Source organism: Scomber scombrus, chromosome 10, assembly GCF_963691925.1.
Source record: "Scomber scombrus chromosome 10, fScoSco1.1, whole genome shotgun sequence".
In the NCBI taxonomy this organism is placed as follows: domain Eukaryota; kingdom Metazoa; phylum Chordata; class Actinopteri; order Scombriformes; family Scombridae; genus Scomber; species Scomber scombrus.
Genome location: NC_084979.1, coordinates 8761521 through 8788192, shown reverse-complemented (window position 1 = coordinate 8788192; position 26672 = coordinate 8761521). Strand labels below are relative to the sequence as shown.

Genomic DNA, 26672 nt, shown 5'->3' with positions numbered 1-26672 from the left:
CCTCTACCTGGATACCGGCCAGTGTGAAATACACACACACTGACACAAGGGGCAGAGACACATTAGATACTGTGTGTATATAGCCAGCATAACAAATCTATTGATTATTTATTTTAATCTAATTAATAAAAGGTGGAAAGTGAAATGTGTGAGAGTCGGAATTACTCATCAAACAACCAGCATTGTCATAGAAGCGCATTTTAAAGAAGGCTGCAGATTATTATTTAAATGTTAATTCACTCTTTCAATAACTAACAGGTCTCCTGATAGTCCTCTTTGTGCACTTTACTAGGAGTTTAAACTGCCAATCACATTTATGTTTACCATCTATACACACAGTGCTTACAAATAAGACATTTAGATTAAAACAATATGTATTACTGTATTTAACATTTGTTTTGCCTTAATTTTCACAACATGTGTGAAACCCTTAAGTACATAGTGGTCATTTATTATAAGACATACAAGATTATACAAATATCACTGACAAGAACATGCAACAGACACAGAGATGCAAATTAAATAATAAATAATGCAAAGGATTTTGTACTGAATATACTGTAAATATGAAGCCAAGTATCTGACTCACAGTAACACTACAGTAAACCTGACACTGAAACAAGGCTACGTGATGATTGGGTTCTTTTCTGTTTACTTTTTCCATTCTGTTTCTACCACAAAGGACACCTAATGTTAGATATTTCAGTCATTCACTGAAAATGCAGTAAGCTAATACAATGATGCTGGAGAGCATGAAACAGTAATCCATAACTGACACACGACTGCAGCAGAAACTCATTACATTAAATTACATTTTGAGAATAAAAGAAAAAAACAGAATTACTGTGAAGTCATTTGCAGTTATTTTGATTTAGTGTATGTAATGCTGCTCATCTGAGTGATAGTAAAATAATAAAGAGAAAATGCAAACATTGATACTTTTAGTGATAAATGTTTGAACCTGAGAACTCTGAGATTGAGCATATAGTTTTGGGTTTTACACTTTGTACGTGCGTCATTTTTGTTAAAAAGTAACAATGTAGGAGGGCAATTTTACTTTTTTCATTTAAAGTTACACACATTTAAACTTTGCTGTGCAAATCGAGCCAAAACAATCATGAATTGCAGTATTACTGTACCTCTTATATAGCTAGAATTATGACAAGACTTTAAAACCCTGCTGACCTACCAGAGCATTTTACTCCAGGACAAACTTTTTACAGTTTTTGATGCTTGCCTTAAAATGCAGGAATTCCTCTCCAATACACTAGAGAACTTTGCTTCCAAAGCAAAGGAAGTGCAAGTCCTCAGATTATATGTAACCATAAGCCTTTTGTAAAGTACCTGACTGTAGGAACCAAATCCACCACCAGGGGGTGCATGTAAGACCAAATAAGAAGCTGTGTTATAACAGAGTTGGGTGTGTCAGTTGATGTAAACCAACAGATGTATACAGTACATACTGTAGCACTGCTGGTACTGTACCCATCAAGTGAATGGAGTTCATACTGAGGTCAAACAAGGTGCAGTCTGGGAAATATGACAGAATGTGGAGTGATGGAAAACAATGGTTTGGTAGAGAGGCCTTTTGTGTTAAATTATATTGATCAGGCCTAGACTGCCATGTTGATCTGTATTTGCAACTGTACGCTTAGCTGATGAATGGTAGTTGTAGTATCACCAATAATAGAATATTAGTAGGCTGATGGTTTGTATTTTTCTAAATATCAGCTTCAAAAACAAGTTTTCCACAGAATTATGTTCATGTAGGAAAGGAGGTTAAAGAGCATCTGAGAATCACAGAATGATAATGAGTCCATTTAAAGACAGAGTCATTGAATTGTTGGTACGGCTTCACTCACAGAAGACATTATGACATGTACATGTGTAAATAATTACATTAAAACTGAATTCAGTTCAGCTGCTGTGCTTTTCCTGCTATGACAAATTATACAAGTTACAACACGTTTCTTAGCAGCATATTAGCAGCTTCACTGAGGGATTTTCTTCATTTTTCCAAACACGATGCCACTGAGTAAAACCCTCACACATCACACTGGAACATCTTCTTGTGGCTGAAACTTACTGAATGTAAAAACACACTTCACCTGATTTTGAGCATCTTCAGTTTATCCTCAGGTTATCACTCCCATTCAGAAGGCCTGTGTCTGGGCCCTCACTGCACTACATGATTGCACTTACAAGCACCTGCCACCAGGAGGCTCCTAATGTCCCCACGTCATCAAGGCGTTATGGAATTCCTTGAATGTTATGGAATTTTAAGCAGTAATGTGTTTGAAACAGTGAAATTTAGGGAATTGAAAAAATATGTGACTATTAACAGATCACTTTAATAGGACAGGAGAATATTGAGTTCTCTAACTTTCTTCACATAATCAACATGGTTTATAAAACAGTCACGTTAAATAAATACACTTTTACTCATATTTTAGTGGATAAAACAATAACAAGAAAATGTCAATAAACACAAATATAAAACAACATTACAACCAACTTTACAAAATCGCATATACAAAATACAAAATGTCATCTTAAACCACTGATGGATAAAGAGGACAAATCTCCACTTCTCTATATAAAATAACAAAATCTACACAATTGATTGATTATTCTTTTTCTTTTTCTAGTTTTTTATAATGCATTATATTCAAAGCTCTAATATATCATCTCTCAATATTAATAAACTAGCATTGAAACCGTTTTTCTCATTTTCAAAAAATGATGGGTTATTTTGGGAATGATAATGAACTTAAATGAAGATGAGTTGAGTATGTAAGATTATATGAACAAAAATTTGCTAGACAGTGTATGCGTCAGGTGTTTCTCAGTTTTTCTTTACTGTCTTTATGTTTTTAGAAATTTGGGAAAAAGTAAAACATCTTTCAGTGTTTCCTGTGGATTGTGCATGAAAATAAACAATACAAAATGTGTAAAGGCCAGAAAATGGAAAGGAGGAAAGTCAGGATTTTATCAATAGATATGAACATCATAGAAAGCTACGCATATGTATGTAGTTAGACATATCAGTCTGTTAATTGTTAAAAAAAATGAATCTATGACTTCAGATTATATGTGCATCTTGGAATTAAATTGTATATGTATTTGAATTAAGCAGTAGCAGTGATAACAGAGATAAAAATCAATCTTCCATTATTAAGAAGAGTTGTAGCAGTAAAAACAGTGGCAGTAATTGAAGTACCAGCAGTGGTTACTGTTATAACAGGAGTAAAAGTAACTGTTTTTTTATGTATTTTACTTTATGTATTTTCAACATTTTGCTGTATGCAATGTATGTTAAATTTCCAGTCCACAGCAGAGCAGGTTTGTCCTCCAGTCAGACTCACCAAAACTCAGCAACCACTTACCCATATGTCATATATAATATGTACAATAAAAGTAAACTATATGTTATAAGTAGTACAGTTATGTGTCTGTGTAGGTTTCCAACCAATGCTTTAGAAGTACTATGATTACACACCTGCTGTACACACTGTTTCAAATGACTGCAGTGTCATCATCAGTCTTTAAAATAACTAATGGACTCCAGTCTCTAATCTGGATGTTTTGTTGTTTTTTGCAGTATTACTCTCACATTCAATTATTACAAAGAGCTCACTTCCTGTTTTGTGTGTGTGTGTGTGTGTGTGTGTGTGTGTGTGTGTGTGTGTGTGTGTGTGTGTGTGTGTGTGTGTGTGTGTGTGTGTGTGTGTGTCTGTGTGTGTGTGTGTGTGTGTGTATATGTATATATATATGTGTATGTGTATGTGTATGTGTATGTGTATGTGTGTGTGTGTGTGTGTATTTATATACACATGGGTGGGTGTGAGAACTAGGCCCTGCGCGCGTGAACGGCAGATGTCAGTAATGCCTCGAAATGGACCAATAGGCTCTGACCTCTCTCAGAGATACATGCCGTAAGCATTTATCAGAGATTGTAGGAGATTATGCTAAATCAGATTACAGTACCCCAACCCGCCTATAAAAAGCAAGGTCATTATGAGCTTAGCCTCATGTAATGTCACTTGTTTTATGAAATGTATGAGATCATATTAGGCAATATTTGTGTTGTCATTTTGCCTCTTTTTCTAATCTGATTTCTCCTCTGATCTCTCGCTAATGCTGCGAGATAGTGCTACTTATGGGCTGTGTATGTGTGTGTGTGTGTCTCTGTCTATTATGTGAACACCACCCATCATGTTAGTGAGTATGAATTTATAATATCCATGCTACAAGTTTTTGGAGGCTTTGCCCTGAATTATATACAGTTACATTAAAACATATTGTAGAGGTTATTTGCAACTGCACAAACGTATACATATGTGACATGCTCATACTGCTATAATATAATAAATATAATTATAGCTGAACACAGAATAAGAAAGTTTTTAGAGGATCATATATTATTCTGTATATTATATTTTAAATGATATAAAAGAGTAAACTAATGTTCCTTATAGAGACATTTACATTTAACTTTATTTTAATGGTTGTTTCCCTCATAACGATCAATTCTTGTCATCGATGTTTTACTACTTTTTATTTCTCACAACTGAATTTGATCTTACGTGATCGACGCAGAAAGCACATCAAGGTGTGGACTGTTATCTTTCCGCTCTCCTCATCGAAAGGTTGAATCCAGACAATAAAGCTTCTCCCCTGGGTGGTCTGAAGCTCTGCTTAAAGCAGCTTCACAACACATGTATGCAGACAGGCAGGGGTGTATCCAGGGGCAACTAAATCTCAGCAGCATTAACCTGGGCAGATGAGTCCCAGTGGAAACCCACACCCAGAACACTGGCTGATACACAAGCAGACACACAGGGGTAGTGTTTTCAACTCATCCTGTCACTGTTTTTGTCACTGTGTGTGTGTGTTTTTTTAAAAGTTGGACACAATAAGCTGTGAATAAGTAAAATGGTGAAAAAAGTAGGGCCTCATAATCTAAACCAACACCAATATGTCCTTAATTGTGTTGGGTTTACACTCTTTACATACACACACACACACACACACCCCTCCATACAGTCCAGAACATGTTTGACTATGGGGAATGTTCCTCCTGTAGGTGCACTAATGTGTGGTTACAGTGCTGACCATCCCACAGCAGAGGATTGTTCATACAGGATAACAGGCCAGCTTCCTCCCACATGTTTGAGGTTTACAGAACACACACAAACACGCACTCGGGTGGAAATTCAGATTAGCAAGACAGAGGATATATTGATGGATAATTTCAAATGACGCGTGCTTTTAAAAAAAAAAAGGTTTCAGTTATTTTTGACTTTCTGTCCCTGTCTCTCATCTGCTCGTTTTCAATGCTGCTCTGATAAGCATCAGAGCAGTGTTTCATGTTCAGAAGGATGCACTCTGTTATCCATTTCACATTTTATTTACACTAAACCACAATAATGATTGTGAATGTAAAGGGACAAAAGCAAAAACAGATCTGACACAAATAGTACAGGCCCGAAACACTGGGCGAGAGTAGACAGAACAGCACTCTCTGTCTTTTTCTCTCTCTATCTCAGGAGTGTTCTTCATCCAAACCAGAACAGGTGATGCTGTCATCTTCCCCCATCGGACCGAGCCCATACACACTTTGTTGTCCCACAGGACGACAAAGTGTTCCATGTCTCCAAGTAACGCCTTAACCCACTGAGCATTACCCCTCCTCTGAGCGCTCTACCTAGACTACTGGTGATAATGATCAAGTCATCTCTATGGTGCTGTGATGGTCCACCCACAAACACTCAGCGCAGGAAGTAAATCCCCATTGATTTCTTAGCTTGAAACTAGAGCACAAGGATCCAGTTCGTAAACCATAAGATATGGTAAAGAGAAAAAAAAGTCTGAAGCCTGCGTTAATTGACCCAATTTTTGTTGATGGGGGGCAGTGAATAATGACTGTCAAGGTATTATTAACAGATAAGAAAAAAATATTTATATCGATGTCATGATATGAGGCTAGAATTAGTCTTTAGTGATGTTATTTTCTGAACTTACCAGACTGTTCTAGTGTCTCTATTATTGGCCTTTACCCTCCTAGTCATTATACCCAAAATATTGATGATTATTTATCAAAAATCTCATTGTGTAAATATATTGCACCAATCGCCACCCCTACAATATTGTTGCAATATTGAGATTGTGGTATTTAGTCAAATACATTGTGGTATATTATTTTGTCTACATCGACCAACCCTAGCTACATGATCAAATTTAAACGATATTAAATGTACGTGTGGTTAGGGTTGTGTTTTGAAGTTGACGTGCTGGCAGACATGAACATGCCCTTCTGTAGTTAAATTTGCAGCACAGTCTGTTTTGGTTTGCAAATGAGACAGTGTTATTGACTTGGAGTAGCGGTTGTGGCACTGGCACGCAAGGCACATTTTCCTGATAGTCAAACATGGTAATAAAACATATATTATATAATATTACAATCCACTTTTGGACACATTTCAAATTTAACAAAATCCCAGGGGCTCCTACAGGGACATTTATTTGGGACTGTGGGTTATGAAAGTATGCATGGTTTATGAAGAGATTCTATTATTTACGTGTGAAACAATAATTCCTAAATATGTTCACCATTATAATTAACTATTAATTAAAATGTAAGTACCCTAATGGACCTGTGGAGCTCTGTGTGCCAGTTTCAGAGCTATTGGCACAAACTGCTGCTGAGCAGGAAGGCTTTTGTTCAAACCAGCTTCAGCATACAAAAGCTCGTTTCCTCAGGGCGTGTTTGCTTTTAACTCCTTAAATGAATAAAGTTGTAAAAATGTGTAAAAGTGGTGTTTTTTGGCAGGTAAAATAATCTAGGTGTGTGTTGGTGTTACCAAAGATGGCAGTGTTTCCTGATGTGTCGAAGTGGTCGCCGACCCTTCAGCCGTGCGTTGTGACGCTGCCGTAACGTGGGGTTTCCCAGACCTGAGTGCAGGGTTACCGCGCCCATCTCTGCTGTTTGATGGCCGGAGGAAGAAGCGACTGAGATCCTGGCGTGAAGGAAGAGAGAAAAAAAAGAGGGACGACGACGGTGGGAAAGACAAGAAGGGATTTTTTTTTTTGCTTTGAGCTGGAATTTGCGTTGAATTGGACGAACGCTCACACTGGACTCTCTTGACACGTCTATCTGGGTGAAAACACCGCCTTGTCTCTGCGTCTCTGAGCCGGTGTGTCTCCCCCTCGGCGGGTCAAAAACTGGGTTCGGGGAGTGCCGCTCCTCGGTAGCTAAACTAGCTAAATCTGAGCGCCTGGGCGGACAGAGCGAGAGAGAGAGAGGAGAGACGAGCTTTTTCTTGCTGTTTCCAGTCAATGTGATATAAACAACGGACACCCTCGACTGAAAGCGGGTGAGTTATATATGTAACAATATTTGAAATAGTGCTTCAGGAAATGCTCTGGCGCTGAGTGTCTGTGCGGCTCGGGAAGATGAACGAAAGGGGTTAAACTGGGTTGAGTGGCTCCTCCGTTAGTTAGCTGTGGTTAGCCTGCTGCTAGCTAGTCTTTGCTGCCAAGAGAGTGGGTGGGGGGGGGGGGGGGGGTCACTGTTAGACAAACTTAAGTGTCTATTAATCAGAAGAAATTTGAAGTGCCTTCACATTTAATGGTTTTATCCGGCAAGCGGGCATTTAATGACTACTGGTAATGTTAATTAGTTGGTGACAGCTCGGTAGGTTAGCCAGCACCCCTCTTCAACGTCCGGGTATCTTTCTCTCTCTCTCTCTCTCAAGAAATAAGCTGTCTTGGTTAAACTGAACCAGCTTTGATTTAGTAGCACATTTCCCTGAGCTTTATTTCACCGTAGGGCTTCAATCTACATATAAAATTGAACCCAGCTATTTTGAATCTGTACATCGGCCCAGATTTTTACCACATCTTTCCTCTATAGATAGCTAGTGATTATACCTGGTAAGCTAATTGGTCGCACATTTTGCTACTCTGAACTTAAATTGACCAACCCTTGACCGAGCTGTTGTTTAAGATAATGATTACATGGCTGCAACTTCATACACTTGCATAACTCGAGCGGGTTTAGATTGACTTCCACTCAGGTTGAACAATCTTGTAGCATCATGCAATTTGACAACGAAGGGAGTCTAAAAATGGCTACTTCACCAACAGAGTCACCACCACCCCCACTGCTCCGTAGCCAGTCCGTACAAGTTAGCCAGCAGTGGCCGCAGCCAGCGTCTGCAGCCTGCGGTGGCTGATCTGAATGTGTTTGTATTGTCGGTAAAGATGATCGTTGTTGTTATTGAATATGTCGCTTATATGTAAAACTCGTTGCATCGAAGCGTTAATATTCGCCTCGGTACGATTATTTACGTAATGCTGAATTTCGCAGCTGTGAGCACTTATCTGACAGGCTGTGTGTGTGTTTTAGAGGAGCTAGTTGAATCAACTGGGTTTAAATCAGTGAATCGAAACCAAACCGTAATGGATTATGGCTACTGTATGTCACAGGTATATGTTAACATTCCCATGTTGAGTCTGCAGAGTCAGTCAGCCACTGATGGTGCTTACACAGAAATGGCTAATTCGTTAATGGGTTTCTCCCCTTCAATGCACGATGCATAGAAATAATATAAAATGTGCATCTGTGGCAGAGTGGTAACATAGCTTTAAGATCGCAAGGAGAAAATGACAATAAGGGAGTGTGGCAATAGCCATTTTAGTTTCACGAGTGTTAAGCCAGCGTCAGATTGCAAACACGCTCTTTGGCCTTAATTTGAACCTCTTCTTTTAATGATGTGAAAACGAGATTGTCTAATTGGATTTTTGACAATCTGGTTATCTCGATCACGGGTCTGTTGCAGGGCAAGTTGTTAGCAGCTTCAGTAACCATGCCCCCACCGGGCCGCGCTGCTCCATAGTATCTCAAGCGACGGGCACGCTTGATCCACGATGAAAGCAGCAAATCCTCGTCAGATCAGCAATCGGATGTGTTAAAAGTAGGAGGGATGAGTCCGGAGATTTCTATTTTAGTGGTAAATATTTCAAAAGATGGTTTAGCAACGAGTCAGACGTGCTGTCGCAGGAAGCCGAGCTGAGCGCCTCCTCCAGCACCGAGGCAAGATACATGTCGCCTGCCGCTCCGACCAACTTACTGACTCGCAGTGTTGAGATATCGCATCTAAAGGATTCATTACTGAAAATTGCCGATTTTTAGTCGTTTCGGGAAGTTTTCGATGTTTCTTAAAAGAGCTATTTGTATTTAGTGGCTCACAAAGCTGAATTCATTTTGCCAGTATGCCCCCTCCCTCCGCCTCCTCGAATGAATGGGTTCCTGTATTCAGGGCCCAAGCAGCTGCAATGAACAAGATGGCGTTCAAAGCCTTTTTCATCACCGCTTTTTCTCAGACTGAGAGAGACATCTGCCGAGCATCGGATGGGTTCAGGCTTGGCAGCCTAGATTTCTTTTATTTCCCCCCCCCCTATCGCAAAACTGTATATGATGTATTTGTGATAAATCCGTTTTAAGGCCGACTGGATTCCTGATGAATCCAGTATATACACCTCAGATGTAGGACAACATGGTGGGGAAGGGGTGTTGTATATCTTGACTGTGAACCTGAATGCCAAGAAACATAATAAATATAACTTCTATCATTTATATTATGTAAGAAATAATGATTTGATTAGCATATTTTGATTATTAGAGTTGACGTTTGATTTGAGACATCTGTAACCACACCTAAGGGAAATTATTTATTTCCAATTCTGACTGAAGTCACAGTTAAATGTAACTAAATAGATACAAAAAATTACATCAACATTTTGTATAAATCCATAGTTGGTTTCCTGTGTTTAAATGCAGTAACTCTTTTCCTTTTTTTTCTATCTTAAAAACAATTAATTTGAATAAATTTGACTGACCCCAATATATTTTAAAAGTTCACTAGTTCTGTGTGCTTTTATGTATCAAGATCAGACATATTTCTTCTTGCCGCTGTTCATCTTAATTATTTTAAAGTATATATTACATATATTTTTTGCATTTACATTTAATGATCAATCATTGATCCAAACTCACAGTGCTGATTTATTATGTTTAGATACATTTTTTCTATCTTGGTAATTCTTCACAGGTGTTTTGGTCCCTCAGCTTCACTGGAATTTAAGATTTAACTCCGATTCATCACATCATTCCTTTGTAAATGAACTGTAGCATCCAGTTATCAAACAAATCATCAATTCAGTTTAATGTTGACTGGCTTGTGTGACCTAGAGGTGACCTGCCCCACCATAACACTGACACCCAGGATGTGTTTGACACACTGTCTAGCAGCCCCGGTGGACAGAGACAGCTCAATCTGCAAGAATTTCTGAAAAATTGTGTTGATGCCTGTGTGATGATATGATTGTGTGACGAGCCTTCTTGATTGTGTTTTTGAAGGACATTTGGGTGTGTACACAGTAGAGCTGGTCAGGATGAGGATGAGTGTCACCACAAGATAATGAGCGCATGTTTACAACCTCGATCATTAGTCTTTTGGCCTAGGGGGGCTATTTTATTTTATTGTTAAAATAAAGATTGGAGAACGTGCATGGACACCGTGCACAGTTTGATAGCGCAGTCGCAACTTTAGAGTGTCATATGCTTAGATGAAAAAAAAATCACAGTTTGACAGACAGACGTGTTTATTGGGATTTAAATGTTATGCCAAGATGAACAAAAAGATGAAAAATAAAAGTTGTGACAAATAACGTATATGTTGTAGCCTGGGACCCATCACAGTACGTGGGTGCCAGTCCAATTCAGTATCAATACGTGATTCAAAATTGATTTGTGACTGAATGAATAGAAAAGACGGCAATATTTTCAGTCTCCTGCTCCAGTATACTGTGTGCCAAACCGTTCACTGGTGTCACTGGTGAAATACAAAACGACACATAGCTGGTAAATGTGTTTTTTATATTAAAAAAAAAAAGTTAACGGCATTAATATATAAATAAATTTTAAAGTGTCCTACAGAATTCTGCCTCTATGATAATTACAAAGTGAGGGGGAGGTTGAGTACTCTCCTGTGTTATTAACATCATGTCTCCAGTAGTGGAGAGCAGCCTCTCTGCTCTACCATTAGCTCAGAGGAAAGTCATCACTGTCCAACATGCTGAGCGGGCGCAGGGATTTTAGGTGAAACTAACTGAACCTCGAGGTATTTCTCTTCACCTCAGAGTTAGTTTAAGTTGATAAAAGCTGCATTGTTCGCTGGTTGGTCAGTCAGTCTATTTTGTTACTGCTGATGGCTGCTCCGCTCTGCTAACATCAGTCTTTGAGTTGTGGCGTAGAAAGTATTCATCTCACAAAGGTAATTATTTAGTCATTAAATCAAAAAATGCTGGCAACTGCTGCATTTTTTGAAGATGAATTAAAAGATAACTGTAGTGTGTGCGCTCTCTGGACTGTCCGAGTGCTGCACCGCCCTCAATGTTGAGTTGCACCTTTTTCATTCCATCAACATCACACACCGAAATGTTCAACAAAGACATTTGAGTTAGATAGGCAGGGAAAACCCTGCATGAGGATTTTCATCCTGCTGATGTGTATATATATATATTTTTTTTTTCCTTTTTTAATCTGCAAGTGCAGGATATAAATGGGATTAAACTCTTAGTCTGTGGATTTTACCCTCTGGGATTATGTGGCTTTGGTCAGTGATAGTGCTGATTTTTTTCTTCACCTCTGATATGATCTTGCTTATGAACTGTATGTCCACTAGGCTTCTCTAACGGGCATGGAAGTGCTGCAAGGCCTCGTGAACAAACACCTGAAGGAAATATCTACATGCTTTCATACAGTGAGCCAGCTGTATGCTACTGCAGAGACATATATAGACATATAAAATGTTACATTACATGTGCACCCAACCATTGAATAGAGTGACCTATATAGTATACCCAATAGTCAGGTAAGTTTAGTAATGGCCACCCAGATATATGTCGACCTATGTAAGTGGCAGCCGTTCATAAAGATGATGTCATCAGGTTTGCTCAGAACAACACATTTCTGAGTCCACACTGTTTTTAATTGACACAGTAAGGCAGAATGGGCTTTTAACTAGACTTAAATAAACAGGACCGCAGTGAGTTAACATTAGTCTAAAACAACTAACTGTTGTGCTATCTAAATGAAGACACTTTATGCAAATGAATTGATCTAAAGGTAGATGAAAGTTACTCTAAATAAATACATAAATCTTCAGTCTTGTCAATTTGAATCCATTAATCACACAGTGTGAAATGTTTACAGCCAGGGAGCTCATATCTTAGGTCAGGTATGTTTATCAGTTAGAATCCCTTCTTTTTTTTTTACCGAGCATATTGCCACCATGTATATGCCATTTAATGTAATCATTAGTCTATTTTGTGCATGACTGTAAGTACCCATGTAATGTTGGGGATGATCTCATGGACTTTGTGGTTAAATTGGCTGTAAGTAGTCAAAGTGTCACCACACCGCTGACATCTTGTTTCATCTCTGTGACTGTGGAGCTGTTGTTTAAGGTGCCGACACCTTTTCCTCAGAAGGAGCACTCCTGTCTTTCTGTCCAACTTTTGTTACCAAAATAACATCATGTGATGTTAAGCTAACTCAACCAACTCCGCTGTGCCTATTTAGGGAAGTGGGCTGTCCATTCCTAAAGACTGCCATGTGATTGGTGTATTAATCAACAGTATGTCAGACTTTATAATTTTTCTCACCCAGCACACATCTCTACCACAGTCAGTAGTTAACTTGTCTGTATCACTAAGCACTATTAGCAACACTGGACATGAAGTATTGGACTGGGCGAAAATTGTGTCAACCCACATCTATGCTTACGGAAATATTTCAGCAGTCACCTAAATACAACAAGGCATAAACAGGTGTCAATGTGTAAGTATGAATGTAGATATGCTAACATACTTAGTGGTAGATAACAGAAGATTGAAGCATAATGTGATGAAAGTGCCTGGTCCACTTTAATGTTTTTCATAAGCACAGTTTTGTAACAAGGAAATAATACTAGTCATATTGCCTTTTTTGTGGCTAATTATTAACCACAAAATTTGCATGGTCCTCAATTTTTACAAGGATACTGTCCGATAAGTAACTGCTGTTGTTGTAATTATGTCTCTGCTGAAATACTGGAGCACAGTGCTCTGTACAAAGGATGCTGGGGGTCAGAGGCCATAATCATCTTAAACATTTTCAAACAAAAAGGACACTGGCACTTTTTAGTGGATAACATGTTGCTGGCTATCCCACTGCAAGTCAACTAAGTGCATCAACATCCAGTTTTCTGTCTGACATCTACTTACCTGCTTCCTGATTTCATCATTTCAGTTCAAGAGTTGGGGTAAAAAATATCCAGGGAAGCTTGTTTGATAATACATGGCCCGTGACTTTTACATGGTTTTGTGCTCTAGAAGGCGTAGCTCTCCTCATCAACTAGCTTATTCTGGTACCTCCATTTAAATGGACCATTAGTGGTGGCCTCTGCATTACTGCTTCCATTACTTTGCTATTGGATCTGGTGTATGTGGTAGAGCTGTCTAAATCCTTTTTTCCTCCTCACTCACCGAGCTTCTTAAAACACAACTGAAACAGTTTCATGAGGGTGTGTTGCACATCCATAGGCAAATGCGGGGCTGAAGATTGAATCCTAATTTTAGCTCTGCCAGCTCTTAAACAGTACGCTGGTCCGAAGATTTGGGTGAAGACGTGGTTGAAAGATCCGCTGGCAGCTGTGTGTGACCTGTGTCCAGTGGTACAGATGATCAGTCAAGCTGTATTAGTTATATACACACACACACAGCCGCACACACATACAGACACAGTTATCACCAGCGCAGGTCTACTTGTTATTTTTAACCCTAAGTGCCACTTGAAGGCTCAGGACTCCAGTATACTATTTTCAAAATCTAATTTGGCATATTCTCAAACGTTGTCGAATATTCCGCTGGGTGCAAATGCCAGCACACTCACAACAACCAGAGGTCTGTCCTTCTGCACCAGTTTTGTGAGTTGCAGTGAAAATAATCCCAAAACAAAGAGAACAGAAACTGACAGCATTTAATACATTTATATCTAATAATACTGGAGGTTTCAGCTATTTCCAACCACAGGCACTTTTCCAGGAACATTTTTAGAAACTTGGGGACTTTACCTGCATCTCAAGTGGAGTAACCCAAATTATCCAAATTAGTACTCCAAATACCATCCAAATTGTATAACTGGGCTACTGTTCCTCCTCACAAAAGGTCCCTACTCCAGAGGCAGTATTTTCAAATGGCCCACAAACTAATATATTTGAATTTTTTTGTACTGGTTGTAGTTGATTTGTAACATAGCAAATACTGAGTGACAGTGGTATCATTAAGTGCTAGCATAGGATATTTCCTTTTACGTTAACACTAAAAATAATCTTTGACTAATCTAAAAAGGGTGAAATAAAGATAAAAAGAGAATCTGCGAGTGAACGAGAGGGACCAAACATCTATTTGGCTCATGCATTAAGTTACAAAATAATCAACTTGATGTCATTTATTCTACTGTATATATACAGGAAGAACTGAAGATAAGGACCAGAGTTTTCTGAAAAACTATCAAATGTCATTGTTTATTCAAAAACTTTTTTTTTTAATGTTAAACAATCATAGTTTGAGTCCATGAGCTAGTGGAGCTGTCACAGCTAGTTCAGACATGTCTGTGAAAAGAGCAGGACAGAGAGGAACGAACACTGCAACACTTTACATAGCGCAGATTACAACTACAAAGTTGAAAAATGTTAGTGTTGGGAGTTTTATGGATGTGGACCAAACCAAATTATGGTGACGCAAGTATCAGTAAGTAGTAAGTATTAGCAGAGTGAGATGTCCTCCCTCCTGCTCTTTGCTGTAAACACACGTAGCCATTAGTGAGCAGCTGCTCTCATGTCTCCCCAGGTCTCTCAATTGTTTTAGGCTAAAACTCTCACTACCTGCTCAGCTTGCTCTCAAATGGTAGGCGTGTTGCTCTGGTAGCTGCAGCCTCACCGTCACATACACTCTCTCGACCGCACACAGAGCTATTCCTGAAAGGAGCTACGACTCTAACACATTTTTAGTTTGGAAGACATCTTTAAATACATTTAAAAGTAAAATCTGTAATGCTTAGGCCTGTTGGAGGGTCAACTGAGGGGCGGTGGGCTGTAGGGCTCGCAGTACACTGAGTATACTCTGGTAACTAAAGGCCAAAACAAGGTTTTCCTTTTGTGGGAATAGCCAGCCTGTATTTCTGCTTGTGAGAACTGGACAGTTTCAATTTTCAATTTAGTATAGACTGCCAGCCTTACTGTTGATGCTACTACCTACTGTTGGGCAAACCCCACCGTCACTGCCACTACCCTGAGCCAGCTTACACTCAGAGGTCTACATGTAATTGAACATAGAAAAAAATCAATCTTAAACACATTTGTTTTTAGCACAGACCACATGTGGCCACCGACAGTACTTGTGTCCATCTACTCATCCAATGTCAGGGTTTTAAGGCAAAACACAGACTATAATTTTCTTCATGTCTTCACTAGAACAGAGGGCTTATCAGAGGAGGAGGTAAGGATGATGGTTAGTTCGTCAGTACCCTCTCTTTTATACTCTTATTCAGATGGACAGGGACATGGGTCAGACCCCTGTCTACGTGAATGGACTTTACAACCCATCTCCTAACCAGGGCTGAAGGAGGGTGTGACACAGGCCAACTTATGCATTAATGGGATTCTCAGTTCAGATTGACATCTAGTACCCCAAGCGTTTGTATAATGAGGTGTAACGTACCCATCACTCAAAATATAAAAATTGGGTATTAAGTGAGCGATACTGAGCATTTATCAGGATCTCCAAAAGAGGAGAACGAAACAGAACGTGAGAGAGAAGGAGGGTGCGTCTATGGACAAGAGAGGTGAAACTGAAAATGAACTTTTATTTGGTAATTCTGTAATGTAATTTTCTGTTTTGTCAGTGCGTGCGACTCTCTTCAAACGTATCACGTACTGCGTTGTGTGTGTGTCTGCTGTGTGAAGGGGGCTGTATTATGGGTCCCTGCTTCCTAAATATCAAACACACATTGATACAGACTGGACAGCAGGGTATCTGCGAGACCTGCCTGTATCCTGATCATTTGACTTAAGCCCTGCTTGAACCTGGTCACACACTGATTTGTACAGTAATGCAGTAAACATTTGTGTTCCTGAATCTCAGCTCCTCTGAGCATGTTTGCCTGCTTGACTGCTTTGTTTTGATTTTTTCTTTCTTTCTCCAAGCCATCTCTAAGGTCAACATCACAAAGGAAAATCTACTTCAAGTTTTCCCACTGCTCAGCGTAGATCTGTGTGTAGTTTTAACTGTAGGTGCCGTTCTGCACACACACGCAGCTCGTCACCACCGGTCAAAAGGTCTCTGCCACTGTTTTGAATAGTAAAAGTAAGTGGCAGCAGGGCCGCTCAGTGACCCACACGGAAGCCTTTCACCGCTCTGACTGTCTAAGCCTGTCGAAAGCCCATCACAAGCCCTGGCAGTACTTTGCATGAGCACCTCAACGTTTTCTCTGCTTTGACTAGAGGCCGTCTATCTGTCTATTTACATTCTAGCCCTTACATTTGACTGCCACTGCAACTGGGAAAATGTTACCAAACCTGAATCCCCAGATGACAGGGAAAGACAAGTCAGTATTTAGTGAGTTTTCTTCCTCTTTAAAGCAAGAAAGGCTGTAGTCACTTGAGCACAAGAGTGGGCTAGCTGTCATGTGACTCTTCACACACACTTGTTCCTCTCTTGGAAGCTTGGGGAGAAAAAGCACGGGGGGAGGGGTATGATTATTAATGCAATCAAAGGAGTGTATTTTATGTTTTAAATAAAGTCATGCTTTTTGCTTTGGGCTAGCCCGACCTTCCTTGCCTTTTTTTCTTGCCTTTTTTAATCTAACTCATTCATTTTCCTGTATGAAAAGCTGGTTGTGCAGCTGTCCCAAGCACAAAACATACCTTTGTTAATGTATGTGACTGTGTTTTTTTTGGTTTTTTTTTGTAGTCTTTTCAACATGGATTTCTTAATTATTTTCATGCCATGGCATTTGGAGAAAGTGAGCCAACATCAGTGTTAACCTGTGGACTCTGTGTGTCTCTTTTGGGTTGTGTTGGTCAGAAGATTGTAATACAGAACATTCACCAGTACAATTTGTATATTATAAGATATGTTTTCATTTAGCTAGCTTTGCCTGATGGGAGTCACCAGTAGCCAGTGTCTGCTGTTTGTACCAGCAGTGCACACAGCATCATGGAATGTTTCACTAATCAATCAATTAAACTCTACTGTCCGTCCCATTGATGTTATGTCCCCTATCATCAGACATTACCCACAGCAGGCAGCCACACTGACGGAGCACACACAGGCCAAATCCTGCCCAATTAAAGGGACAGTTCACTCAAATTCCACATTTAGCTTCAGTAATGATTTCCCAAATCCAGTTGAAGTGCAGAGGTTAGTGGAGTGGCTGTGCTTTGTGCATGTTGAACGTGATAGTATTTTTCAGTACTGTTTAAACACTTATATACATCAGTCATAATAGAATCTTAACAAAATTAAGAAGTTTATTTAACAGAGTCACAATGTTGATGTTTAGATTAAAGCATTGGATGATCAATGCAAAATTTTGTCCCAACAATCAATAAGTTAGGGATGTCCTGAGCCAATAAGCAGGATTGGAAATTCCCGGTCCTTCTTTTTCTGATATTACCTTTAAAAATCCATTTCAGTGCCTTTTGTTTGGCAGCTGTCAAAAGGATAGTCACAATAGTGTAATATCTTCAAATACTTCATATATTGAGCAGCTGGACGTTAGAGTAGATATCAAGCAGTGGTTTCAGTTAATCATATGTTAGTGTGCAAACATTTAACATAGGGTTTTTCTTTTTGTTTTTTTAGTTAACGGTTAGTTTGCATCTAAATAGATGTTCGATACCCTGCCCCAGTTTCAGGCAGGGTTTAAAAACAGCTGAATATAGACCTTCAGTAAAAAAGGCATTATATACATACAACAATGTACATCCTTGATACATTTAGTAAGAGAAACATGAGGAAGGTAAAAGAGAAATCAGTAACGGGTAATCAAAGTCTTTTGGCTCTTGTGCCAATTTAGAGCAGTGGCTTATTGTATCTAAGAGCAGTACTTGTATCTTTTTTATGATGAAGCTTAAATCAAACTACAACATACACAATACAACCATGATAGTACACTAGCATCATGAGATAAAAGACACTAATACTAGAATCCACAGACTTAAATACATAAAACCTTAATTGATCCATTTTCTGACCTGTGTAGGGTCACTAGGGCCCAGGGCTTATCCCAGCTCACATTGAGTAAATGGGGTGCACCCACGATGGATCATCAGTGTATCACATTGTTAACACAACTACAAACAACAACTCGTATTTACACAATAATTTTCACTTATCTGGGGTAGTTAGTCACCAAAACATCTCACCTTAAGCCAACTAAAAATCCATGAAGAGGATTTAACATTGTGTTGATCAGCATACTCTCAGTAACTGAAACTAGCTAATTTTACATTGCATCATTGACAGTAAGTTGTGTTTTTTTTTTAGTTTTTAGGTAGTGTAACTGTTGTCCAGGAAATGCAAGGGTTTCACCATCCTCTTATTGCCCCTGGCTCCAAATCCGCTGATGTGGAAAGGTTTTTGTGTCACGCATACTGGACTGTATTGTGTGTCCTGTAAAAAGTCAACCCTTCACCTCTCCTGATAAATAGATGTATATGATACCACATAAATTCAAAGCACATGAAGCAAATACATTGTTGTTGTTAATGCATGTATTCTTATGGCTTGTCCTGTATGGATGATTCAGCGGCCAAATTGTCATGAATTGTGAAATAATTAAACCAATCCATATGGTGCGATGCCACTCGGTCGCCATCAGAGTTGAGGGCACCACATTCACCCCAAGATTTAACAGGGCGGAAGTTAAAGGGTAGCCTCTTCAAGTTTGACAGAAAAACAAAACGGAACAGCAGTTTTCAGAGGATTTTTGCGCCTAAACCAAGCAGAACATCACGATCAGAACTGTGTCAGTTTGTGCATACTCATTTCGTAGCCCCGGGATTTTGCTCCACTTTCAATGGAGCAAAATGGGTTATGGGGCCCGAGGCGTTTCATTTTCAGTCCCACCATTCTTCTTGAGACCTATATGGATTTGAAATACACCTACTCCTCAGAGAGCTATTAAAGGAATAACAGTTTGTCAACTTTTGCTCATTGCCTGTTAAATCATTAGAAGTGACCAATACAGTCACAGTGTATTGCTAGGTCTTCTGCTGCTGCTGCCTTTGTATAGATGCAGTTGCACATTAAAAAAAAAACGACAACAAAAAAACATGCTATTTTCCCCATTGCCACAAGGGGAGATGGTGGTGTTGCTCCTACTATAGCCACTTAAGTATTCTCGTCACTTCACTACATATTTTGCTCAGACTGTAGGTTGTATTTAACGTCAAACATAACAGCATATTAATGCTGTGATTTACCTTTTGTAGCAGCGTTTCTGTAAATATTGCAGCAAAACCTCTTTAAGCAATTACTTTTGCAATATTTTCGTACAGTAGAGAATGTACAAAAAGGTTTAACCAGAGAACAGCTTAAAAAATACAAAGAAAACTGATGAGACATAAAACAGAGGGTTAGTTTAAAAGGCAACTAAACCATCCACGAGGCTATTTTAGATATACTGATTTGTTTCCTACCTTATCAACAACCACAAAAAATGGAGAAAGTGACTACATTTTTATTACTGATATGAATTATGGCCAAAACTACAAAAAAGTCCAACCATGGAAGCAGGTGCCGGGTCACTCTGCTCTATTAACTGATATAACATAAATGCATTGTAGCAGGTTGGCATACATTTCATACTCAAAAAACATCCTGTTTTTTGTATTGGCTTTTAAACTCTGATGTTTTGACACTAGCATTAAAAAAGTGCCAGTGTATTCATTCATACTGACGTTAACCAGATGGGGAGAGTAAAGATTCATTTTCTCCTCCACAGTGCTGTATTTAGTTGTAGAGAGAGAGACAGAGAGAGTATGTGTGTGTGTGTGTGTTGGAGAGAATGACAAAGTGAGTGAGATTGGATGAGGCTTTTAAGAAATGTCCAGGAGCAATCCCCTTCTGTCTTCTCTTACTGCATCATCAGCCCCCTTGTTCCAGCCGTCTTTGTGACCTGGTTGTGTTTCAGCTACATTTACCATGCATCACTTCCCCACAGCACTTAGACAGACCCCTCACCCACCCACCGGAGGGCGGGGGGTGGGGGGTGGGGGGGACCAAACTAACACTCACACACTTCCCGTCAATATCGAGTATTAATAACACATTTTTCTGATAGTTCAGCTGAATAGTGCACATCTGGCCTAAAATAGATCTGCAGTAAATTAGTAAAGCAATGTGTTAACGTGATGTGGCAGCAAGTTTTAGACTCCTTCCACAATCCATCAAAATTGCCTGATTTGGATCAGAGCATCTTATTAGTAAAAACTGCTAGCTGTTATATGTGAAGTGGCTCTAGCTGATTATAATTTCACCAGTTTGGTAGTTAGAGCGAGTCAGCGGTTAAACTGTCAGTACTTGTCGAGCACAATAACAGATTTACCTAACTCAATTGAGAGAGCACAGATGTGGGAGAACGCTCTTAAATATTGCAGAGATTTTTGTTTCAGTGGATAGATGGGTGGGGAGGAGGAGAAGAAGAAGAAGAAACGAGGTGGCTTCTCTCCAGACAAAGTGCTTTTCTAAAAGCCATCCCAGTTGCATCAAGAACTGAGAGTGCAGTCTCATTGTAAACCAGGAATAGAGGTTTTAGAGCCATCTGCTATGTCGCCATTCTGGCTGTGACCGAGGTTCACTTGTGTTTGATCATGTAAATATAAATTGACATTTAAAAACGGCACATAATAGTTTGCACAGAGCTTTTTTTTTTTTTTTTAAAGAAGAAAATATTAGATCCAACAACTATCGTTTTGTCTGTGAGGTAGCTGCTGATGTGCATATTCACATCATCATTTCAGAGGTGAGATTCCTTGCAGATTTCTTCCTACTGTCAGATTTGTAGTCGCGCTTGTGTCACGGCTTACAACCGTACACTTTGACACAACCTGCATTTTCAAACCACGTGTGATGTTTACCTCTAAATAAACCCAGGCACATTCACAGCGAGGCAGAGCAGACCGTTGCCAATATATGAAGTTGTGTGTGTGCGTTCAACACCTCTGTATGTGCAGATGGTGTCACATAATCTCCTTACTTCAGGATCTGCAATGAACACAGATTTAGGGGGAAAAATGTCATGTACGCAACTACTTATTGTGAGATAAAGTAGATATTTATATATGGCCTGGGTTTAAAGCAACAGCATAGATCTAATCATTACCCTCATGCTTTACATTACATTCAGAAGCCGTAAAAGACACATTCATCACGTTGTAGAGCTCAAGAATGCTGACTACACACAGAAAAAGTATAAATGACACCAACACACTGATAAAACAATTTAATACAAGTAAAAGCCTGACAAAGGGCATGAATCAGTTTGCTCCAAAAATCGAAATTGTTAACAAACAAACAAATCGACATTAACAATAATGTTGAGCCGCCATTCGTCTGATCCTGTGTTAGCTTGGTGCAAGCGTTATGTTTCCTAACTGAGATTACAAAATGTGTTAATTTTGTTAAACGGTGCACATCCTCTCATTACAATACAGGAAATTGTGGTGTTTGATCATTTTAATTATAAGATAGCAATAATTCCTGCTGGTCCTGAGGTCGGACAGAAGCATACGTTAATGTTGTATAACTTCCACATTAACACAGACTATTTTCATGTATTTGTGGCAGCGTCTTTACTTTCGTTGTCCATTAACCAGTCGTCGGACTCGTCTATGCTCAGCTTCTTGCATTCAGTCTTGTTTATTTGTTTACCAGCATGGGGGCAACCAAATCTATGTCAGACTGACCTAATTCTGTGCGCCAGTCCATACTGCGGTGGTGCGGCACCACACCCAGCACCCCTTACTGATATATCTCTCTCTCCGTCACGTTTTCATTCCTACGTTTGTCTGTCAGGATGTTTAAAGGTATGAATCTTCACCTGTCAATGGTTCAAATGCACAATGATCCTCGATGCACGTGAATGTATCGCGTCCTCAATTTTTCTACATCACTGCACTTGGCTACTTTTTCCTCTTTCTCTTTCTCCTCAATTCTTGGTCAATTAACTGAGCTCAGTGGATGCTTTTTAGTTGCAGACGTTAGCTCAGGGTGAAATTGGTTAACGTGGTTCCTCAAATTCGTCGTATCACTGAAGTATTTAATTTTTATGAGGCAGATCTTACACACATTGTGCGTCTTATCCAGTTTAGTTTATGAAACCCGAAATTTGCCCAGATTTGGTCTTTTAGAAATGCTAGTTTCATTTTTTATCACTAGCAGCTAATGTCTTCCTCCTTCCACTATGTCTCCCAACATATAATAGTAACGTTGGCGTAATGTTCGCCCACAATTAAATGCAAGAGAGCAAAATTATTTCTTGAACGTAACTGTAACTGTACAACTTTATTGTCCAGCCGGAGCCAAAATCTGTTAATTAGAAATGAATGGTAGGGTCTGTTTTGTTAAAAAAAAAACAAATTTAACGTAGGCCCAATTAAATTTCCATACTCCCGATCCTGTTGTGTCACTCTATTGATGTAGAACCGTCCGCATCGCGTAGAATCGAGAAATGTCCACACTTCTTACAGGATGTCCTGTGTAACCTGTTATTGTAATGCGGATAATTGCACAGCCCGGTTCAAAGGCTGGATGGACACTGGCAACTGCAATGGTAGTAGCAGAAACCACAGAGTCGATGTATTTGTAAAGTGTGTGTGCGCGCTGTCGCCACATCCGCTGAATGTTTTGACAAAGGGAAGAGAGAGAGACGAGGGAAACACCCATAAAAAGGAAACGCCTGCCTAGAGAGGCTCTGCATTTGTACGAAGGTGGAGGCAGTACGCTGACACATATGATCAGTAGCAGAGGCGCCGTCACAGCCTGCTACTAACTGACTTGGAACAAAGACCAGCCCCATCCGTATCCTGCTGTACCCGAGACCGAACGTTTCTAGGAGCGGTGAATCAGTCACCACTAAAATGGCACTCCGATGCTTGAGAATATGAGATCCAGCAGAGAAGAGTCTGCTGAGACGGGGCGCAGCTCTCATGAAGGCAAGGGGTGGGGCAGCTGGTATCCAAGCAGGAGGGCGTAAATTATTAAGCCCACCATCTCTAGCCCACCTTTCCAACACTATCTTGTGCTTAACACATGGAATTGGTCTTATGTCTCACAATATATGAAATATGATTCACGTCATTTGCCTATATTTCCTTTTTTTATCAGTGATGTTCTAATCAATTTATTTTGCTTTTAAACATACACGCACACACACACACACACACACACACACACACACACACACACACACACACACACCTTCACTCCACCCTCACCATAAAAACCAAACAGAAAACATGCACTCAAATAGCCTTTTTTTCGTGATAAAACCCAAAGAGGCTCTGCTTCTGTCACTCATTGACTCCAGCAGTACAGTTGAAACTCATTGTTACCATAAAAACAATTTTGTGCTGCACTCCTATCAATTAACCAGAGCAAACAAAGGATTTGAAATGTCTAGTAGAAATGTAGAAGTAGAAATGTCTATCACAGTCCTCTGTCACTCACAAGGTGTTGCCACAGGGAGGGGTTGTCTTCTGTTCTGGTGTTCATTCACCGCCACGACCTGAAGACGTGAAGAAGCTTTTGGACAAATATTCAACTTCCAACATGTGCTTTTTGTTATTATGAGACAAATGTAACCACATTTTTTAAAGAACTTGCAGCAAACTGACTAAACCACCTATCAGTATTTAGGCCCACTGAAGACCATTGTCAATCATGTCAGAAAATATTGGCATAGCATTTTTTTTGTCGACTGTGCTTACAGAATGTAAATGACAAGTAGACATAACAATGTCAGTGTGTAATTTCAAGACAGCCTCAAAGCTGGTCAAGAACTTCCAATTTCAGCAAGGCTCATTGTACTGGATGATATGATGTGTAGCTTTTCCTGTGCCGACCCCCCCTTACATACAACATGTACAACACAGCGACACGGGAAGTATTTGGCTGAAAACCAGATGAAAAAAATTACTTTTTTCCTCCTTTTTTTTGGGAAGGCCACGGTAAAGTAAGCGTTGGCCTCCTCTGCACAGTCTTTAATGCCGGGAAGCTTAGCCAGCCTCGCTCCCCTTCACCAAGGGGTTAATTAGCAGCTCCCCTCCCAATTGTCCTCTGCTTGTTCACTCTCATTAGTTTAATCTGGCTCTGTCCTCCAGCTTGCCTCTCTTGCCTCTATCCTCTTGCGCACCAGAACATCTCACTGCCTACCGCACTCCTTATGTCATGAGGGTGGAGCCTCTTGTCAACCCCCAAAATCTAGTGTGGACACATTATATACATTCACACCTACTACTTATATGTAAGAAATATGTAATATCTGCTAAGAAATTGTTGGAAATTGTACTATTATATTTTATGAAGCATTAAGTTATATTCAAGTCTATATAATACCTATAACCTATAATATTCAAATGTTGGCTATTAAAAAGCATCCACAGTGTAGTTATTAGATGTCTACTTTAGATTATTTGTGCAGTGCAGTAGTAGTACAGTACATGTTTGGTAATGGGGTTGGAAGTGTTAAGTTTTATTGTCCTTTTTCTTATACTACACATTAACACATTTCAAGCTATTAAGAAAATGTGTTCAAATCTTCATCTTTTTGTAAATTACATATTTAAATAAGTCTTAAATATAATACAAGCTAAAGCATTATACATCAATCCTCCCTCTGAAAATGTTTGTTTCTAGAGAAGAGTCACATTGTTAACTCTACATGGTGAAAAAATTAATGCATGCATGCTTGTTACCGTACGGGAAGGAGAAATACCAATGAAGTGTGTGTTTATGTGTGTGTGTGGAGTCAAATTACACTTCCTCTCTCCTTGTCACTGTGTTGTGCTCGAGATGTCGGAGCTGATAGGAGTGGCTGGAAAATGTGAAGTCTGCTTCCCTCCTCCTCTTTCTCCTCCTCCCCCACCACCTCGCTAAAAATAGCTGGCAGAAAGAGAAGGCAGCGAAGTCGAGGCTCTATCTGTTGGGCTGCCAGCGGTTTCAACACTCCCACCACCAGCACAAGGGAAAAAGTCCTCTGAATCACACCTTCAATATTAATCACCAGCAAAAGAGCACTTGCCTCATTTGATTCTTTTGTCAATAGAAAGTCTAATTTTCGTCAAGATGCAATTGATCTGGTCTTGGCATTTTTGCATTTCAGAGGCCTGGCTATTTTTGACTATTCAGGCCAATAAGTACAACAGAAAGATTTGTAATTCGTTCATATGAAGTAGTTGGCGATTGATTTTAGGATTTTTTTTTAAAGGCCAAATGCTGGAATTTTCCTGACGAGCTATGTCGATCACCTGACCTCCGTCTAAATGAGCATGTGTTTGACTCATAAGCCAAAAGTGAGGACAAAAAAAAACCTAAAATGAGAATAAAATAAAGATGGCTGCAGTACAGGCCTGGCACAGCATTAACAGGAAAGATATCAAGCCTCTGCTGATGTCACTGCCAAATGTAGTCTCCTGGTAGTTTTTGATTGCAGAGGTTTCAGATTAATGAAATCTAATGATGTACAGTGATCACAATGAAAAAAGGCTTTGTCCACCTTGATCAATTCTCTTTATTTGTTTACTCATCTAAAAATGAACTGCTGACAAAACCTAAAAATAAATTTCAATCGTGTTCAAGTCTTTTTGTCATTTGTACAGGCGCAATAGCAAACTGCCATCCTTTTTTCACATCATGTAGTCCACTCCTTTTATTTTTTTATATTTCATGATATATACCAGCGACTAATGGCACCTAAACTCATGGTCATATGATATTACCAGACTTAACACATTTCCCCAGGATTACTAAAACACTCAGACAACTTACTGGCGCACACTTATTAATGGACTAACAAGGCCTAAAAGAAGATATACCAGTTGTCTTCTGTCACATTGTCATTTAAAGCTGGAACAAACTGTACTTACTTGCAGACAGAATGAATGACGTTCATATGTTTTAAGCAGCCACGAGACTTGTGTGACCAGTCAGCAACGTTGGGCACTGCAAACACTCCACCCCAATAGTTAGAAAGCACCACCTTGAGAGCAAGGAGGTTTTGGAGAGCAGGACCTGTGACATTTTGTATTATTTCCCTGTAAAGTTGGGCGAATTTATCAGAAAGACATGGTAGTCAGACTAATGAAGGGTAGATTACAGCTAATCAGGAGTTAACCAAGGAACACTTTACAGCTGACATTATAGGGAAGTTAAATTGGTTTTATAGGACAAAAAATCAACAGCAATACCTTTTTATGTCAAGTGGCAAATAAAGGTATACTACTTCTCACCTGGGTAGTTCCCTCTTTATAGTGAAGCAACTTGAAATTGTGCCTTTCAGT

General features: G+C 39.5%; 1 protein-coding gene across 1 annotated transcript in view; it reads left to right on the top strand.

The window, feature by feature from the left end:
- The first annotated feature begins 6946 nt into the window (after positions 1 to 6946).
- LOC133987355 (guanine nucleotide-binding protein G(I)/G(S)/G(T) subunit beta-1) overlaps positions 6947 to 26672 on the top strand; it is a 36873-nt gene continuing 17147 nt past the window's right edge. Inside the window, exon 1 of the mRNA XM_062426684.1 lies at positions 6947 to 7376. The gene's annotated coding sequence lies outside the window, so the exon portion shown is untranslated. The remainder of the gene's footprint in view (positions 7377 to 26672) is intronic.